Source organism: Molothrus ater, chromosome 6 (assembly GCF_012460135.2).
Source record: "Molothrus ater isolate BHLD 08-10-18 breed brown headed cowbird chromosome 6, BPBGC_Mater_1.1, whole genome shotgun sequence".
In the NCBI taxonomy this organism is placed as follows: Eukaryota; Metazoa; Chordata; class Aves; order Passeriformes; family Icteridae; genus Molothrus; species Molothrus ater.
This window is the reverse complement of record NC_050483.2, coordinates 49,812,886-49,822,020: the sequence shown is the minus strand read 5'-3', so window position 1 is coordinate 49,822,020 and position 9,135 is coordinate 49,812,886.

Sequence of the window (9,135 nt, the reverse complement as noted above, 5' to 3'; positions counted from 1 at the left end):
CACCCTCTCGACCCCATAAGCATATGATGAAGAGGCTTTCACGTACCCAGGCAGAAATGTTATGACATTCAGCACATCTGCAAATGGAATGGCTGTGTTTGCACCTGCTCTTTTGTCTAGGCTGCCTTTTCCTATTTCAATCAAGTTCCACCCATGTTCTTTCTTTTCTCTGTCTCTTAGGCACTTGAGAAATGGGAAAGAGAAAAGAGCAGCCTGATGTTTGTTTCCTCAGTAGGAATGTAATACCTATGTTGGCATCTGTTGAAGTGGTCAAAAGTAATGGCAGCAATAAAAGGCATCTCCCATAGCTTGCAAAAATCATCCACCCTCTCCTGCTGGTCAGATTGGCACTGTCCATGACAGGAGTAAGTAACACAAGCTCCTGTGAGAAGCAGCATCTATCCCCCTTTGCCTTCATGTACTGCTGCCCCTCAAACAGTACTATCAAGATACAGAAAATATCAGAGACTTGCATGCATGCATGCTTGCACATATATGTATGTGTAACCGTGTATATGTATATTAATGCATTAACTCATTTGTAGATGAAGAGCAATCAGCAATGTCATGACATCATGGGGGCCTGTAATTGCACATCAATCTGGACTCTGTGCCTTGATCTGCAGGCTCACATTACTGGCAATAATATTTCTGGTGTAATCATGCATATACTTCGTATTCCTCTGGCCAGGATGAAGCTGTAGGAGCTAATGTATTCTGAGTCAGACCAACTGCCGCTCATGAAGGGAAAAAAAGACTTGCTTGAGTAACCGTAATAATTGGAAAATTATTTTGATAGCCTGAAACAATCTAATATATTACAGAATTTTATTAAAATAATATCAAATCAAATTAACTGCTATTCCATAATGAATTAGGTAACAAGGTAGGCAGATATTAATCGGCCTTGGCTCCCAGGCAGGGGAGCCAGGAATTTATTAGCTCTTGCGGCTTGTGTGAGGGTGAAGACAGAAATCAGTATCACAGGCTGCAAGGGAAGCCCCTGAGACAGCTGAGCTTTTACTTTTTTCTCACTTTCACTTTATAATCCATCATTAAACACTTGTATTTCTTTTATGTGGGGTCTTATGAAATTTTTAATTTTTTAATTGCTTTGTGATTTAATAATGAGGATTTTTGTGTATGTGTGTGTGCATAGCATGTGTAACTCAGCTACCAATATTAGAATTAACTCACCTTTGTCCACCTATGGCTAACTTTAATGGAAGAAAAAAGTAATTTAACAACTTGTCTACTTACCAGCAGAAAGATTGCCAAGTTCATAGGCATTGTGGCATAAACAACAGGGTTTAATGAGACCAGTCTTGTTCTGTCCTATCCTACCCTGTCCTGTCCTGCCCAGAAAAAGAAAGGGAGGAACAGTGGGCAGAAAGCATGAGGCAAAATAGGGTGTAATGTCCTCCAGTGAGATCTTAGTGATAGTTAGCACTACTCACCCAGGGAGTGATGAGGGTATGCCCTGTTCATTATTTTTTGTTGGCATCGGAATTTGCTATGATCAGCACTAACTTTACTTCCTGCTGTTTTGTGCAGTCTGCTGCTAATTCCTGACTGGGCGATGGTACTAGCAGCTGCACAAGTAGCAGAGGGCTGGAACCTGAGTTTCTTTGCTAGATTTCTGTTTGTGCAGAGAGATAGATGCCCCTTAGTCTGAACTATGACAGGTGAAGTTACAAATCACACCAGCACTAGCAGGGAAGAAGACACTTATTTGATTCAAGAAAATCTCATGAGAAAAACACCTTTTGGAGCTGGAGCTTATTAAGTCATGACAGTAAGTGAATCTGGAGTGGTGTGTTCTTGGGAGGCTGGCTGTTTGGGTGTTTGATTGAAAAACAGGAATGGATACAATAACAGAGGTAGCAGCAGCAGGTAAATTGAGTAAGAGAAAACTGTCAGTAAAATCAGAACTCTATTTCCTTGAAATAAGCTGATTTGGAGTCCCAGATTTGGAAAACAGGTGAAAAAATTAAGGTGAGAGGAGAAAATTGTGTTTTTGAAATATCCTCTGGATATTTGGAAAAAATGCTGGAGGGGCATATGTGTCTCTGTATCCTGTCCCAGAAGAGAACTGAGCCCTGTTCATGAGATGTCTCAGCAAAAATGAGAGTAAGAAGCTGATGCTGGACTTCCACTCAACATTTTAAAAATTGTGTCTGATTTTTGTTTTCATACATGTTAGGGCAAAAAGTGTCCAGGGCTGCTTGTTGCTTCCAGAAGTTCTGTATCTGAGTAGGGCCAGATGGGGCTGTTTTTGTGGTCCTGCTAGGGAGAGAGGAAAGGGTGGCACTGGTGCTGTTCTGGAACACAAGCTGCCTGTGTCCTACCCCATCTTGCATTCTGCAGTTTTTCTCATAATTCTGGTCTGTGCTGACCTCACTTCATGAACAATACTGGCATTCCCAACACTGATATTTTCTGTTCCCTTCTTTCTTTGTGCCTGCAGAAAGGACATCAACACAAAAAAGCCAAAAGAACAGAAGCATCCAGCACCCTTTCTAGACAAAGCACAAACTTGTGCAGTAACTAATGGGGTATATGAGCTCTGTATTGCAGAGCAGAACCAGATCAATCTATTACACCTCTCCCAGCCTCACTGCCCAGACACTGATCAGATGCCTTTGGTTCTTGTCACATTTTCTCTTTAGATTATTTCCTACCTTCTTTTCCCTCACTTGGCACTTTAATTTGGACATGGAATTTCTTGAGCATTTCAGGGAATGTCAGGGAAACACCAAAGAGGAGAAGTAAAGGAAGCACCTGTCCTGCTAGGAGATGGCCAATAGGAAGTAACTTCATTGTCCATTTGCATTAACCATTCAACATGACCATTTACAAAGCATAAGTAGCCACCTCGGGTGATCTTTTTTTCAGTCAAAACTTGTATTGTTCTTGTGAGAAAGGTGTTCTGATGGGCAGGAAGGTGCCTGAATGAGGTTGAAATAGAATATGTTGAATTTGCGAAACACTGATGAAGAGTATGGTGCAACTGCAGTTGTTTCTCAGAGACGGGAAAAAAAGGAAAACATGCTCCTTAGAGAGCTGCATTTTGGGGGAGTTTAGTGAAATCACTGCATATTCCCTTCCAGCCTTTGAACTAAAAGCTCAGTTATTACCCCAGATAAGAAATTCAGTTTTGTCCTGGCAAATGCAAGCAGAGTGTTTTGCTCCAACAACAGTTCTTGTTCAAATATAAAAGTAGTTCTAAAGAAAAACACTTCTTGGCATTAGAGTTGGCTTTGGACTCTCAGCATAAAAAAGAAATGGAAGAAAGTGCCTCTTTGATGACATGGGATGTTCAGTGTGCGCTGAAGTGATGTCATTTATGACAATTCATGCCTTTCTACTTCTGTTTGCCTGTTGGACTTTCATGATAGTAATTTCTAGGCATGACAATGTACACTTACACAAAGAAGATTGCACAAAGAATGGCTTTCTGGTAGGCTGAGGACAGCTCCTTAAACTTTCCTACCTACAGCCTGCATTTTACAAGCCATAGCTTTAAGCTGAGAGCCATGAAGTAAAAATTGTATGGTTCAGAGGGCAGGGCTGGTGAGAGATGCTGGAAGCTGCCCACACGTCGAAGCTGATACAAGCCATGGCAGCACTGGGGAGCAGGGCTGGGAAAGGTCCTGTGATGGTCCCTGGGATGTCTCCTTCCTCAGTTTGCCCAGCAGCCTCCTGCTGGCCCCATTCAGCTCTTGGTTGTGTAGGTTGAGAAGCCCCAAGGGCCATAGGATGCAGCACTGGCACTTGAAAGTTCCCAGCTGTCAGGCAGCTCCCATCTTGCCTTAAAGAAATACCTAACAATATTCCAAGGTATTAACACTCATACTTTGGAGGTACAGTAATATGTGGACTTCTGTTTTTCATATTTCTTATATGTAAAGAAGTTCAAATCAAAATTTCCACTCCCTGGTTGACAAGTACATTTAAGGGAATGGGATCTGATTTATACCAGTCCACTGCTTAGGGAGATAAGTAAGAGACCTTAAATTAGTGATAAGGGGAATAAAGGTCACACACGTAATGGTTGAGATGCATGTCAGGACAAATTGGCTTTTTGTCTTTGTCCTTTAATACAAATATTTAGTTTTAAAAGTTACAGCATGGTGGTATTAAATGGAATATTTTTATTAAATACCATCTCATTGATTGAAATGATGCACAAGTGGGAATAGTAGACACTGATTAAAGCTAGTTAATGTAGATTTTGTTTCTTCCATCTCCTTCCAAAAGTTAAGAGACAATTTGGGTTTGCCTGCTTTGGGAGCTACACAAAGGTGAGAAGGTTTGTTTCAGCCTGATGGAGATGAGAGAATAACAGAAGGCTTCTAGGGGATTAGTGATGGAGATTTGGGAGGCATCTGCCTGGGGATCTGAATGTGTTAGCTCTCCCAGGGCCCACAAAACTGAAGTCTGGACTGGGCTCAAATTATGTTTCACACAATTCAGTTTGAGCTCTCTGTTTCTAACCCCTTTGAGCTCTCTTTGGGGTTTAGAGTGCATTTAAATGCAATACAGCCACCAAACTCTACCTAAACAAATTATTTTCTCAATTCTTGCCTTTTGTATTTCATTCCCAACTTACCTCATTCTGTTTCTCACACAAAGCATTCAGGTCACAAATGCAACTTCTACTAAGAATATTAAATCTCTCTTCAAACACCACCAGATGGATGACTGAAGGGTAAGGTAAAAAGCAATGAAACCCATTCATGTTGGTGTGAAATCTCGTCAGTTCAAAAGTTTCTGAAGCCTCTTCCTGTTTTCTGCATATTCATTAGCCCATCCAATACAGATAATTTCAACTTGTTTCCCATTAAGCATAATCCAAAGGCACCACCACAGTTGACAAGGCCTCTGTGCAAACTGAGCCACAGAGCACTCATTGAGCTGCTGGTGTAAGAAGGGCATGAACAGCCCTGAGCTGTGGACCCCATTGTTAACTGCAGTATCTGGAACTGCTAGCTCCTGTGCTGGTCCCCTTGGCTGCACAAATACCATCCCACCACAGCTGGACCAAGTGCAGGAGAAACACAATCACTAAGGCTGCAGTCATGGAAAGGTCTGACCAGGCTTATACTGGCAGATGTCTTGAATCTTGGTGAGTTGCACCTTCCTGTGATAAAAGGGGGCCTGAAATTACCAGTGTGATGATATGTTGAAGCAAGTGGTCAATAGAGATAGACAGGTGTTAAAAGCTGGTGGGTTATTTAGGTATTTTGGAAGCTGTGTGTCCTTCTGCAGTGGGACATGCCTGTCCTGGCTGTTGCTGCTGTAATGTTGTCAGTGGCCATTTTGTTTGCCTTCTGCAAGCTTCGGGCTTCCATTAGGATAATGAGTGGAATATAATGTGCTTGACTGATGCATTGCCATAAAGGGATAGTGCTTTAAAAATAAGAGCCTGAATTCTCACTTACATTGAGGCTATTTTACATCATTCTGGCAAGCACAAGAGGTCTTTCAAGTGGGTGTAGAAGTAACTTATGGCCCATTTACACAGCCAGATCAGTGTGAAGTGACCTTCATGTAAATGACAATCAGGCCCCAAATCGTTAAGTTACTTTTTTTAAAGATCCAAGTTGGCCGAGGATGCTTTGAGAGGGGAAGTGAAGTGTTTTTCTTTCTTTTTTTTTTCTTCTCAAATTAGTCAAATGAGGTTGATCGCTTTAAAGGATGGAAGAGTTCACCACGGCTCCAGAAAAACATCAAGTATGAGAGCCTAGATTATGTCAGAAGACATGCAGCAGCCCACGCATTAGACTTGAAATCTGTGCTCGCACCTGCCCCGACTCATTTTTTTTCCCTTTGCATTTATTGAGATGACACAATGTCAACAGAATTCTGCAAACTTTATGACAAAATTGTGACAGATCTGCAATGGCAGAATGACTTATGGAAATGTTGAAGTGGCTTCTCAATCAAGCCTCAGGATAGCTTGTGACTCCATTGTCTTAGAGGTCAGAAGTCAGACTCCACCAAGGAGAGACATCACTTGATTCTGGTCCAATTTCCTGCCATATGCTGGAGGTGGGAGGGGGGAATCAAGGCTTTTAATTGCTCTATCCCTATGTTTTCTCATCTGCATTCCCCAGCTAAAAATGCTTTCCATAGCACACCCCATTGTTAGCCATGTGGTCTGGTAAGTCCTTAAAATGCTTCAGATCTGATTCCTTGTGTTCCTCACACTTTCAAATAATTTGCTGTTGCCCAGAACAAAGCAATGGACTGCCACGGACATAAGCAGGTAGGTAATATTGGGTTGGTAGCTCCATCTGCTACAGGAGCAAGGTTTAGAAGAGGGGAAGGGGATGTAAGGAAGCAGAATCAATTTCTTCCCAAGTCCTACATAGCTGAGCATGCAAGTAATATTTATCCTTTGAAGAAAGTCTGCAGCTTTCCCTCTCATCATTCTGGTCACAGGACAAATCTAGTTATGGGCTAACAGGCATTAATTCATTTTTTTTCTAGAATATTTTTCTCAATGCAGTTACCAAGTCCAAATCTTTTCAGATTTACATGCACCACCTTTCTACCCTGACTTCTCCAGAAAGCAAGCAGAAAATCCTCTTGTGACTATCAGCCCTCATAACAGTGAAATAGGGATGAGATGCTTGGCAGTGCAAATGTGCTACCATGAGGGATGGGGACCAGAGAGATGGACAGCTGACAGCAGCTCACACTGTAATAATGGGCTCAGCAACAGAGACAAACCCAGCAAATCAGCCAAACAAAACTCCCTGCTCACCTGTCTGTTTCTGACACTGTCTCTGGAACTACATTATGCCTCAGATGCATAATGTGCATCTGAGGCACATTATGTGTGGTTCCACAATGAGTGCTGAAGAACTGGAGTGTTTGGAGAGATAAAGTTACCTGGTTTTCAGGTAACATTAGGAAATGCTTCTTTATTTTCATTCCCAGCAACCTCAGTTCACCTGCAGACTTTGGTACTGAGATGGAATGAAAGGAAAAGCTGTAAGTGTAACACACTTCAGTGACTTTCCTTGATACGAACATCTTCACAGTTCACTGGAAGAGCTTAAGGAAACTCAGATGCTTCTGCACAACTTTAGTGTGGCAGGCAGATACCATGACTGCAGCTTGTTTATATTTCATGACTGTAACATTATGGTACCATTTGTTTATTTAAAGATGAACTTCCCTGCTCAGTCAAACTTTAGACACATTACTTAAACATAAGCCAATTTGCCAATCATGTATCTACGGCTATTTTCCTCCATAAATACTTAATAATTGAAGATAAATGTTTGTAAACAAGACTTTTTTGCTCAACATTCACTTTCTTCTCCTGCTCATTCATACTAAGAGGTCATTGCAAGCTTCTAGTATTCATATTTTATTTTGGAATGTCTTCTCTTTTCTTTGGGAATTATAGAATCATAGAATGGTTTGGGTTGGAAAGGACCTTAAAGGTCATCTGCTTTCAACCCCTCTGCCACAGGCGGGAACATTTTTCACGAGACCAGGTTGCTCACAGCCCCTTCTAGCCTGGCACTGAACACTTCCAGGGATGGGGCATCCACAACTTTTCTGAGCAACCTGTTCCAGTGCCTTACCACCCTCTGAGTAAGGACTATCTTCTAATATCTAATCTAAACCTCCACTCTCAATTTAAAGCCATTTATGCCTATGGTCAAACAACACAATAGATGGATGACAAACATTCTGCCTGGGTCTATGAAAAGAAGAGAGAGAAGGAAAGAAGAGAGAGAAGCACAAAGGACAAGGAAGAATACATTCACACATGAATTCAGCCTTCTGAGGAGACTGGAAAAGGAAAAAAAAATGAAAGAAATAATCCATTCTTCAAATGGTGCCAAAATGAGTGGTAAACAGTGCTGAACCATTTTTTTTAACCCCTTACCTGCTCAGGATAAACAAAGGAGATTTATTTCTACAGGCTAAAATGCATTAGGGCTCTATCAGGTTTTTTTCACTGATTTTAGCTTTAATTAGAAATACACAGGTTTTCCCAGATAAAGCATATCCTGATTCAGAGGTAGGGTCTCAGAGCCTTGTGTTTCTCTCTTAAACACCACTGGAGAAGTGCTATAACTGTCCAGTAATAAACCAGGTAGGATGAAATATAATGCTGCAAATCTTATTCTGAATTAGACTGAAAATCAGAAATTTCAGTACATTTTTAAAGATATTAACACATTTCTGCTAATGCAGTGTGAAATGGAGGAATTTCAAGGACTGAAGAATTTGAACCTGCAGTTCCTTCATCCCATATAAATATCCTACCCTTGCCAATAGGGTCCTGTGTGTGCATCCACAACCTCAGCTCTCCCTTGCTATGAGCAGAAATTCTGAATATGGTTGATATATATTTCTCCTTTTTGGCTTTCTCTCTTTCCTGCTTTCCCCTTCTCCTAAATAACAGTTTCAATAACAAAGCTGAAATAAAGATGGACTTAGGTCAAAGGGAAGGAAGTGCCTGAAACATACTGTGATTTCCATAGAAATATTGAATTTTCATTCTATTTTTGACTAAGATTAAAGGTTAATATTCAAAGAATTACTAAAGTTTTCATCATTTACAATTAGTAAATTTTCCATCATTTCATCTGGATGAAGAGATTGTATGGGGATATAGGGAAGAATCTAAAATAGGTGACAATCTAAAAGTTACTAGTTCTTGACAATATTCATGGTGTGTCGTGCCTGATAAAAGTAAAGATTTTCAACAAAAACAAAAATGTGTGTATCACTTTATTTTTAAAGGTGTTACTGCAGAGAAGACACTGTTTTAATTGCTTGCTGCTAGGGACAGGACAATATGAGGGTGGTTTCAGTAATAATTTTCTTCTAGCATATTGCTCTCTTTAAATATGCCATTTCCTGCTCCCTTGCTAGAGGACCTTTCATGCCATGAGGCACAGTTGCTGGAACACTGATTTTTTCTTGAAAGGTGCTGTGTGCCTGTGACTCTGTTACACATTGATGTCACTGAGCACTGCCCAGCCTCTCCTCGAATGGGAACCTGAGAAAATCATGAGTGAACCAATACCTCTGGGGAAGAGGCAGGAAATACCAGGGATGACGAAACAGCTCCTCTCTAAGCCCATGACAACTCACTGGATC